Consider the following 10,419-nt stretch of genomic DNA (forward strand, 5'->3'; position numbering starts at 1 on the left):
TAATTATTATAATTATTTTATAAATAAATAAACAAATATTAGAATGATAGATTATAGGAATGGAATCTGATAAGAATGTGACTTACAAACCAATTACGCAGTAATTTTGTATCTTGCATTATTAGGGGATCATCAAATGTGATGTAAGTAATAAATTTGCATTACTAATGTGATATTAGTACTATTGAATGTGACAATAATATGAAGGGACCATTAAATGTGACAAAAGAACCTATCATTAAGTGTTATTTGTACTATCATTCAAAAAAAAAAAAAAATAGTACAAAATTTAATTGTTTAATTTAGGCTTAAAGTAGCATCCAGTAGACATCTGGATGAATATCAAATTTAATTGGATATCAAAATTATAGTCACGTAATACACAAGTTAATTAATAAAGAGTACCAAAAATCTTCAATTCAAGGAGTAACTAGATAATAGAAATCTTCTATCTTATCTTTATTTATTGTTTTGAATGCATCTTTTCAAATTGTAATAAAAATTCTGCAAAACTCTCTAAATAAAAATCTTTCTCTTATCGATTGAGAAAATTGGAATTCTGAGCAGTTGAAACTTGATTTCCCACACTACAAAAGCTTGTATCAATTTGTATAAATATATATCAAATAGAATCCCAAAATTTGTAGTGTGGGAAAAACCAAACAATTCCAAGTTTTTTTTTTTTTTTTGTTAACCTTCAATTATGAGAGATAATCCTTGAGATATGTTGGTTTCCCAATATTTCGCTTTTAACTTATGCCACGAATTGCCATCACTCAATTTATTCTCGTTGATTGCCAAATTTCCTCAGGCTTGCTACCGCAGAACACGTATTTCTTATGAGATGTCCCTACATCACCCTTACTAACTTTATGAATGTAAACTTGTTTATGAAACTAAAGTAACCAAACCCTAACTTAAATCCTACTCGGTGACAGCCTGAGGAATGGAGATTGTAAAGAAAAAAAAAATCAATTTGGCTTATTTTGGAAACATAGGTTTTTTTTTTTTTTTTTTTTTTTTTTTTTTTTTTTTTTTTTTTGGTGAAAGAGAGGTGTTTAGTGAGGGTGAATGGGAATGTAAGGAAGGTTAATCTATTTATAGGGTTTAAGTGTGGTTTTGGCGGGAGAGAAGTTTTTGTATAGAAATGAGTAAATGTTACCACATTCACACCACAGTATGTTACCAATTCATACTATAGAGTAACTAAATTTCCCAACCAATGTTGTTACCTAATGAGACATCTGATAAAATAACATGTGAAATAAGTAATGCAAAAATGGTGGATTTGAGATCAAGACTTAAAGGTAGATTCGCAAGATCAAGTCCAAGCATTCCACCTCTGTCTAGCTCTATGCAATTTGTTGCCCCATAATAATTACCAGGGCGGAGAAGAGAGCATTTTTCTTCCTCTTTGTTTCAAAAATGGGGAGTGATGAATAAGAAGGGCTTCTTATGCAAGTCTGAGTTTTTATTTTTACTATTATATATATACATACATACATACACACATATATAAATATATATATATATATATATATATATATATATATAATTAAAGCCAAAACTGAGAGAAAATCTAATTAGATTCTAAATTGGATTCCAATTGTTGTCTAATTAATTTTGCGCTACATGTCCTATTTAATTTTTTTTTTTTTTTAGGTTAGTTAAAGTTGTGCAAAAAATGAATTGTGTAATATAAATAAACCATCAAAAACTCAATAAATAAAAAAGAGTAAACTCATGTGTATATCAAAAAAACTAAATAAAAATGAGAGAGAGAGAGAGAGAGAGAGAGAGAGAGAGTAAAACTCATCTATAACTTAAAAAATGTGTAATTCTTACATGAGCAAGACTTAGGTACACTACTTAGGTGCGATTCTTTAGGTTCCCCTTTTAAGATTTTAGCACATGGATTTTTTCTTATGGGAAGAAAATGTATTTTTTAATTAAATAGCCACATGACTAAATCCTAAGAGAGGAACTTAAGGAACAACACCTAAAATACTGTATTTAAGTTTTGTCATTCTTACATTAAGTATAATTTGAACCCAGATATGTGTGTAATTGTAATTTTTTTAATTATAATGTGCATATACATGAGTTATACAATAATTGATATAATATATTACCATCTCAATTCTCAAGGAGCACTTTTTTTTTTTTTTTTTCTCTCTTATTATCGGAATTCTCAAGGAGTACTTGATTTGCCCCACTCCAAATATTTTTTAAATGAATTTAAAATCATCATGTTGTTAATGTTTTGTGACAGTGGTCAATTTGATTGAAAAAAAATTAGTTCTTCTTTCTTTCAGGATTCTTTGGTCTTGGTCCTTGAAAATTGGAAATCCAACATCAAGTTTTATCAGGGTTTGTTATAGTGGAGATATTTGTTTCAACAATGTATTTGGACAATTAAAATGGTCTTAAGTATTTGTTTGTTTACGATCGTATTTGGAAAATTTAAATAAATAAATAAATAAATAAAAATTCTACTAGAGACCCATCATAAATGTTTTGTTAGAAAATTTGCAAAAAAAATGTATGTTTGTTGGTATTTGGTTGTGTTTTTGAAAATGCTCTAAAAAAACACTTTTTGACATTTTGCTCGAATGAAAAATCACAAATTTTATTATATTTGTATATAGATATGAAACAAAACTTTAATTCACAACTTTAAAATATTAATACAAAATAATGAAAATCAACTTAGAAAGATAAGCAAATTAAGCCTCGCTAGTACTTACAAAGATTAGGCCTTTTTGTAAGTGCTAGTGTGGTAAGTCTTGTCTTCCCATTCCCTCCTTCCTCATTCCCTATATCTTTTGTCTATATTATCTCAAAAAAAAAAAAAAAAAAAAAAAAAAAAAAAAAAAAAAAAACTTAAAATGATAAGCACAATCAAAGTAAAATTATTGAAAATTACAATAATAAGCCTAATGAAAATAACAGTGAAATGACAAAAAGAATAAATAAGTTTTAAAAAAAAACTATTGTAAAGTGGTGGGCTATGCTAGTGGTGTTGGGCTACTTTCTATGGCACTAGGCCCAAGTTTTCTGGATAAGGGAGTTGGGACCGGTCCAGCTGCAACTCAAGTTGGTCCGGTTTGTGCGCAAATTAGGCCGGCTTTGCCAGGAACGTGTTTACAGCAGGCAGAACTGTTTCAGACAAGTTGTGACAGACAGACATAATAATAATAAAATAAATAAAATATCTGGCCACTCAGTGGGAAATGACCAAACAACCCTTGAACACAATTACAGCAGCAATAATAATCATTTTTACGGAAGGAAGAGAACAGAACAGAAGTGAACAAGTATTAATATGTATGGGTTGATCAGAATGTTAGGAAATCAACTAAAGTCCGGTCCGCAGGAGCAAAGCCAGAGAGGAAAGAACGTTCCTTCTCAATGCAATTAATCTCTCAGGGAAAAGCCTTGCCGTGGAGATTAACTCCCCTGAGGGAAACGGACCTGAGTGGTTTATGCATAGAGGCTCCTTGTGGTTTTCACAGAGAGCAGGACTTCATGAGGGAGAGAGGGAATCAATCTACCGGTGCATGCCTGTAGTTCTAATTCTCACTTTGTTTTCTTTCTGATTGTTTTCTTTCTTTCTTTCCCACTCTTTTTCTATTTCTTGGTTTCTCTTTTCAAATTCCTATTTCTTAGTCAAGGTCCCGTTGTTGCTCTGTTTTTCTGTTCACGGCAAGACCCTTTTTTTATAGTGCCTGCCATGATCGGATTTTATAGTTTTAGCCCTTAACCTCCTTTGTCTGGTCTGGGTGTACTGGCCAACCATCACTGTTCCGTCTGTATACCACCTCCCATCACCAGACAAAAAAGAGTATTTTGTTTGCTTATCTGCCGTGACACCCTTTTCCTGCTACGGTCTGAGTTCTTTCTCTCTCCCTATCCCTTATGGCATGCACCTAGTGGTTCCAACTCAACTTGACTCTTTTGGGTAGTAAGTCATCCCAGCAGGACACCTCCCCAAAAGAGCCTGAGTCGAAACCTCAAAAATAGATTTTTCCCCTCTCCCCACCACCAAACCATGCCCTCTGAATCTCTGACCCCCGACCTCACCATACTCTGTATTGGCGGGGTACAGGCTAGTGGTGCCTGGGCCTTATGCGTGCCTTCCCTCCATATGTGTCCAAAATCTGTCTGCTGCCCATTCGTCTGCCGTGGTTTGGAGGCTTGCCTGCATAGCTTGCAATCCGTTTTCTTTGACCTTTTATGTGGGCTGCCTTTTGATTTCCCACTCCTCTTAGGAGCTGGGCCTTATTTGATGATAGACCTTATATTTTTTTGGCCCACTTCTTGATTTCCCTCTGAATCTCTGACCCCCGACCTCACCATACTTTGTATTGGCTGGGTACAGGCTGGTGGTGCCTAAGCTTTGCGCGTGCCTTCCCTCCATATGTGTCCAAAATCTACCTGCTGCCCATTCGTCTGTCGTGGTCTGGAGGCTTGCCTGCATAGCCTGCCGTCCATTTTCTTTGACCTTTTATGTGGGCTGCTTTTTGATTTCCTGCTCCTCTTAGGAGCTAGGTCTTATTTGATGATGAACCTTATATTTCTTTGGCCCACTTCTTGATTTCCCTCATTTCCTACTATATTGTTCTGTTATTCCTGCTGTAATGACTCAATCCTGCTGGGCCTCTTTAGGCCAACTGTTTACTCTTTCCCCCAATGGCTTGGTATGGCCACTGGTTTTTTCTTACTTATGGGCTCATGTGTCCCTTTTGTCTTTCTCTTGGGCATCCTTGGCCCACTTGCTTTCTTTGGGTTTCTTTGGCCCTTTTACTAATTCAGCATTCTCATGGGCTTTTACTAACTTTATTGGGCTTACTTGGCCCAATTACCTTATTCTCATCTTTGGGGTTCATGGGTTTGTCACAAACTCCTTATTTTCTTAGTTTACATTACTTTGGACCTGCGGCAGCCCTTTCTCACTTTTCTACATCATACACTGCCCATGGGATGCTATTTCTCTCTTTCCGGGCTTCTTTAAGCCCACTTGCCTCTTCAAGACCCATTTGTTTATTTCATGGGCCTGTGACCCATTATCCCTGCCGCTTGGACCTAATGGTTTTGCTATCTGCTTGCCAATTCTTTGCTGCCTTTGTTATTGGGCTTTTCTTCTTTCTACCTTGATTCTCACAAATGACCCTCAACAACTATCAATTAAACTTATAAATTCACTTTTATACTTTTAAACACCCAAAACCTCCAAAATAAACCTTGAAAGTTTGTGTGCATGTGTGTGACTTTTAAAAGTTTTAAGGTGATTCCCGAAATTTTGAGGCATATTGTGGTTATTTAGAGATTTCAAGGATAATTTTCTACATTTTAATGCATTTGAGGTATTAATGTCATTTTTGTGGTTTTAGAGGGTATTTCAATCGTATTAGAGATTTTGAAGATATTTTTGTCGTTTTGGAGGTTAAGATGGTAATGTGATATTTTTTTAGATTTTAGGGTATTCTATCATTTTAGATTTATTACCTCCTTAATTGATTGTCTATAGATATAGTCATCCTTTTATTTTTATATAGGATTGGATTTGAATCTATTACATGTCTTACATGATGATTGCTCCTTATTAATATATATCTTAGTGGTGGAGAGATTCAATTCCAAATCCCTTATTAGAGGATAAAAAACTTAATCAGTTGAACTTACCGAAACCCACGTAGTAAGGTCAATTTTATTCCATTATTTTAACCAACAATTCAAACATAAACCTTATTATGAGAATTTTCTTCCCATATGATCTTGTACATTAGAGTTTTGCGAGGTAGTTGATGTCAAATGGATAAGCATCAATTGGGGACTGAGCTCCGTATGCCTTTCCCACTTAGAACTCATATTGGATGGGTTGCATCCCAAAAAATATATTGGCTCATGTTATTACATCCATTTCTGAAAGGAAAGCATTGGAACTGTCCAATTCCTGACAATTCACAGCAAGAAGCATCAGTAACCATGGAACATGTCACAAAATTCCATCTCAATCTCATAAGGAAAAGAAGAAAATCTATACCAATTGCAAAAGAGATGCAAAGACTGTTAGTATTTTACACAATCAACCTTAAAATCAAGAACATGTGTATCCAATACTAGTAGTATTTATGAAATTATTGAAATATGAAGATAAAATTAGCTTTCAATAGATTTTTGTTGAGGTCAGCCACTAGTGATATGAGCATATCATTGAATAGTTGGACCACTTTTTTTTTTTTTTTTTATTGGAAAATGATGTGATTTCATTCAACCAAGAAAAGGAATGCAACAAAGAGGATTACAAGTTTCGCAAGGAGTAGATTAGCTACAGTCAGCTTGAACAAGATGTTGCACAACAGGGGGAGAAATACCCTTCCAAACTTGTGAAACTCCAGCTTGCCTAGCAAATTGGGCTAGCTCATGCACGACTCTGTTGTAGTCCCTATTCAAGTGCTTAAACTTCCAGCTTTTGAATGAAATAAGGAGACCAAGGATGCTTTGAATCAAATGGCCAAGATAGCCTTTTGTTTCCATGGAGTTGATTCTTTGAATGACTAAAAGAGCATCAGACTCAACTATCACATTTGTCAACTTCAAGTCTTAGGCCTACAAGATACCACACTCAACAGCCAAGGCTTCTACCTCCAGAACAAAAAATTTACCTTGAAGGTATTTGCAACAAGCAGCTATAACTTCCCCAAAAGGGTCCCTTATTGCCACACTAGAGTTTCTTTCTCCTTCCGAAGTGGCCTTGTCTACATAGATTTTAAATACTCCGGGAGGGGGCACATTCCATTTCTTTCAGACACGAGCTGGTTTGGGGAGAAGAGGACTAAAGCTTCCTTTAGTCTTGTACATATCTTCTAACAAAGTTCCAAATTTTGGTAGGGAATTGGCAAGTGGATTCGAACACAGCGAGTTTCCTATTATACTAGATTGACCATGTTGTCCCAAAGAATATCTCTAGATCTTGGGAGGTTCCTTTTGCAAGGATCATTAGGGTCGTGTCAGCTATATCGAAAGGTTCAGGTTGAAAGACCACTAGGCATTCTATCCAATACTCCCAAACTTTCTTAGCAATGTCACATCTGAGAATCGTATGGGAGACGGACTCTGCTTTCCTACCACAACTGGGGCATGTTTCACAACAATTCACTCCTGTTCTTTGTAGGTTTAGCATTGTTGGTAATTCATTCATACATGTCCTCCAAGAAAAAATACGCATCTTCACTAGTATGGTTAGGTGCCACATTCACTTCCATAGTGGAGTTCTACAGTCTCCCGAAGAACTTTCTCCCTCCTCAGTAGATTCTACCACTTTAAGAGCTATATAATATGCGCTTTTCACAGTAAATACTCCTCTTGTATTGCCTACCCAAATAAGTTTATCCTCTGGAAGGTTATAACTAAGTAGAATATTGAGGATCGTGGATGCTTCAAAAGGGAGGAACAACGACCTGATCAAATTTGCTTTCCATCTTCTAGTATCACTGTCTATGAGTGCTAAGACTACTGGAAAATCATCAAAAGTGAAAGGAGGGGAGATAACTTTGTATGTTGTGGGGGTGGGCAACCATTTATTTTCCCAAATATGGATCAATCTTCCATTCCCAATTCTCCATCGGGTTCCTCTTTTAATTACCTCAAGTCCACTCATTATGCTCCTCGAAGTGTAGGAAGGACTGGATCCAAGATTGGCCTTGAGGACATCTCCATGGGGATTGTATCTAGCCCTATAAATTTGAGCTACTAAGGAGTGTGGATTCATCAGCAATCTCTAGCTAGGGGTGTGTATGGGTCGAGTTAAGAGGATTTTTTGACCCAACCCACCATGGTGGGTCAAAAAAAATTCAACCCATCACATAAGTCCAACCCAACCCACATGGGTCGGGTTGAACCCATGGGTTGGACAAATTTATTATTATTATTATTATTATTAAATTGAATAGAAAAAAATGTAAATATAAATATATTAAAAAAACTCAAAGATTAGTATCAATGTAACTCCTTAAAAGCAAACAACACTAATGACTAAATAACAATAGTAATTTACTAGGGTTTGTGTGAACTAATTGACTTTTATATAGAATAGGAAGAGCTAGTTATTTAAAAAAAATTATTAATTATATAATATATTTTAAATATATATATTAAATATATGGGTAGGTCAGGTTGGGTTGGGTTAGGTTTGGCGGGTTTGAAATTTTATGACCAAAACCAAACCCGACCCACTATCAAAAAAATTTTGTAATCCAACCCAACCCACCAAGCCTTAAAAACCGACCCAGCCCGATAGGTTGGGTTGGTTTTGGTGGGATGGCAGGTTGACTGCACACCCCTATCTCTAGCCTTGTTTAGCCATCATAGCCAAATTGAAGGCTTGGAGGTTTCGAAAACCCATACCACCCTTAAGCTTTGATTTGCACATTTTCTTCAAGCTGACTCAAGCAATCTTCGATTCCTCCCTTCATTGTCCCCACCAAAATCTTCTCATCATCCCCTCAATTTCTTCACACAAGCCCTTAAGGAGTTGGAAGCAGCTCATGGTGTAGGTTGGGATCATCTGAGCAACTGCCTTAATAAGCACCTCTTTTCCCCAATTGACAGCATATTTTCCTTCCACTCGGATAATTTTTTTCCCAACTCTTTCTTTAACCTCGGCATATACTTCAATTTTAGATCGACCAATAATGGATGGGAAATCAAGATATTTATTGTGTCGAGAGTCCTGCATGGGCCCTATGATACTTAGAACCTCATTCTTTTTTTCTTCTGGAGTATTAAGACTAAAGAAAACAAAAGACTTGTCCGCATTAATCTTTTGTCTCGATGCAACTTCATATAGATTAAGGATTTCAACCAGTTTTTAACCTTCTTGGTTTTTGGCCTTGCAAAATAAAATGCTATCATCAGCGAAGAAGAGATATGTGACCATGGGGCAGCCTCTGCAAATGGACATCTCATTGATCATATGGTTCCTGGCAACTTCATTTATGAGAGAGAAGAAGCCATCTGCACATAGTAAGAAGAGATAGGATGATAAGGGATCGCCTTGACGAAGACCCCTAGTTGGAATAACGCTATCATGTGCAACACCATTGATAATAATAGAATAAGAGACTGTGGTAATACAATGCATGATAAGATTTATCCACTTTTCATGGAAACCCATTTTTTCCATAACTTGTTCAATGAAGCCACATTCTACTATGTCATAGGCCTTGCTCATATCTAATTTTACTACCATATAACAATCCTTCCCATCTCTTTTATGTTCCAAATAGTGCATGAGTTCATAAGCAACTAGTACATTATCTATTATTAATCTCTTAGATAAAAAGGCACTCTAATTTTCTGTTATGATTTGAGGAAGAATCACCTTGAGGCGATTGGCCAAGACCTTTAAGATGAGCTTATAGACCACATTGCTTAGGCTTATTGGCCTAAACTTTGACATTTTGGTAGGACTGTTATTTTTTAGGACAAGGTGATATATGTTTTGTTGATTTCAAGCATAGACATATTAGAATTTAAAACATTTAATACCATTCGAGTAACATCACTACCATCCACATCCCAATACCTTTGGGAAAAAAGGGCAAACATACCATCGGGTCCTGGCGATTTTGTCAGGTGCATTTGCTTTAAGGCTTTTTCAACTTCCTCTATAGTGAACTTTTTGATCTTCCTCCTTAGTGAACTCTTTGATAAGGTCTTGGTTCATCTCCTCAGATACTCTAGTCAGAATTGCATTAGTGACTTCTGTTATGCGACTTAGGTGGGAGGTAGTATAGAGCTTTGTGAAATAAGAAACAGCCACATTTGCAACGCCTTCATTAGAATCACACCAGTTTCCATTCCCATCCATAATTCTAGAAATATTGTTCTTCTTTTTTCTTTGAGAGGCTTTTGAATGGAAATTTTTTGTATTTCGGTCCCCCAAGCCCATCCATTGCACCTTAGATCGCTGATGCCACATAATTTCCTTACTGTCCATAAGGTCATTGATCTCACTGCCCAAGCTCCCATCTCTATCTCTGAGCACCAAATTATTGAGGGCATTTTTTTTGCTCTGAATTTTCTTTGGGACTTGACTAAAAACAGCTTTGTTCCACCTTGATATATCATCAGCATAGTTCTTCAGTCTTGCAACTATATCATTCAGAGTTTTTAGGCCCGTACCTTCACCCCAGGCTGCTTTGATAATTTCTCTGCACTCTTCCCTTCTCGTCCACATGGCTTCAAAGTAAAATCTTCGCTTTCTAGGATGTTGCATAGCTATAGAATCAGCCACCAGGAAAGCACAATAGTCGGAAGTAGAATCTACCAGGTGGTGCACTCTCATATCCTTGTAGTGATTAGTCCATTCAGGGGTTACGAGAGCTCGGTCTAACCTTAGGTACACTCTGTTTT

Source organism: Quercus robur, chromosome 7, assembly GCF_932294415.1.
Source record: "Quercus robur chromosome 7, dhQueRobu3.1, whole genome shotgun sequence".
NCBI lineage: Eukaryota > Viridiplantae > Streptophyta > Magnoliopsida > Fagales > Fagaceae > Quercus > Quercus robur.